The sequence below is a fragment of the Dendrobium catenatum genome, unplaced genomic scaffold (assembly GCF_001605985.2).
Source record: "Dendrobium catenatum unplaced genomic scaffold, ASM160598v2 fragScaff_scaffold_1122, whole genome shotgun sequence".
Lineage (NCBI taxonomy): Eukaryota > Viridiplantae > Streptophyta > Magnoliopsida > Asparagales > Orchidaceae > Dendrobium > Dendrobium catenatum.
In genome coordinates this window covers 1731707-1733328 of record NW_021319584.1, presented here as the reverse complement: position 1 = coordinate 1733328, position 1622 = coordinate 1731707, and positions in this window count along the sequence as shown.

Below are 1622 nucleotides of genomic sequence, written 5' to 3'. Positions count from 1 at the left end.
CTCTCCATGATCCAACTTTATCAGAAGCTGACATTACTCGACCTCCCAACTTTATATGTTTATAAAGAGTTTCCCAATCCACATAATGAATACCTTTACTCCTATCTTGCTTCATCAAATGAAAATCTTTAATCAGCTTGTCAAGTTCACTCAACACTCCCATTGGAACTAGAGAATGAGTAGAAATGAAAATTGGAATAGTTAAGAATGAGGACTAGATTAATTAAAGCTTACCAGAAAAAGTGAGGTAATGATTTCCCAAAATATTAAGCTTATCATAAGCTTTCTCCAGCACATCTTGGAAATCTGAAGCCTTAAGTATTCTCAGGGCTATTCTAACACCAAGATAATTCAGCTCATTAACTGTTTTAATTCCCAGGACTTTAGGAAATGCCTTGGACTTGCTTCTTCTAACTGAATTTCCCAATAGCAATGAGGACTTCTATTCATTTATTCTTTTTCCAGTCTAGCTGTTGAATTCCTTCATGATCTTCTTAATCTTATTTGTGTTTCTTCGGTTAGATTCTGAAAACATAATAATGTCATCAACATATTGAAGATGAGGTACTTTATCTGCATTTGTGGCCACCTTGACTCCAATCTTATCACCTTTCTGATTGAACACTTCGGTAAGCAGCTGTAAGCACATAATAGACAAATAGGGCGATAAATGACATCCCTGCCTAAATTTACACTTTTCCAGAACCCAATTCATTTTGAGTCCATTAATTATAATGGAATATTTGGTGTCCACTACACATTGAAGAAGTAAGTTCAAGAATGTCCATAGGAAACCATATTGTTCTAACACTCGCTTCAAGGTTTTCAACACCGTACTATCATATGCATGTTCCATGTCCACTTTAATAGCCATCATGCCTTTCTTTGCTTTAGAATATCTAAATTTATTGATGTTTCTTGTGTAAGCAAGATGTTCTCAGAAATGGATGTCCCCTTAATGAAGGCAACTTGATTTTCTGAAATTATTTTGGGAATACAAATAACAAGCCGATTCACTAACATTCTTGCTACTATCTTATAAATGGAGTTATATAGACTAATAGGTCTATAATTGGAAGGTGTCAGTGGGTTTTTGAGTTTGGGGATGAGAACAACTGAAGTTTCCCTCCACTCCTCACACATAACTCCTGAATTAAAAAATTGACATATAGCCTTCCAAACTTCATTCTTGATTATGAGCCAATATAATTTAATGAAGGAGTATGATATACCATCTACTCCAGGTGATATGATGCTTTCCAAATTAGTGATGACAGTCTCTAATTCTTCCTCAGAAAATTCTTATTTGAGCCTGTTTCTTTTTGTCTCATCCAGAGCTCCTCTAAACTTCGGCCAACCAGCTAGAGAATATTTCCTGTATTTCCACTTCTCTTTGAAATAATCGAAAAAAATTGTCCAATCTTGCTTTGCTCCTCAATCAGTCTGCCTTCGGTATCTTTAAATTTTTTTATCTAGTTGCTATTATGCCTTGCTGAAGCAACAAAGTGGAAATATTCTGAGTTAGAATCACTATCTTAAATCCATTTAACTTTAGCTCTTTGTCTCCACCAAGATCTAAGTCTTCCCAGTGTAGAGTTTAACTCCTCACCTTGAATCTTAGC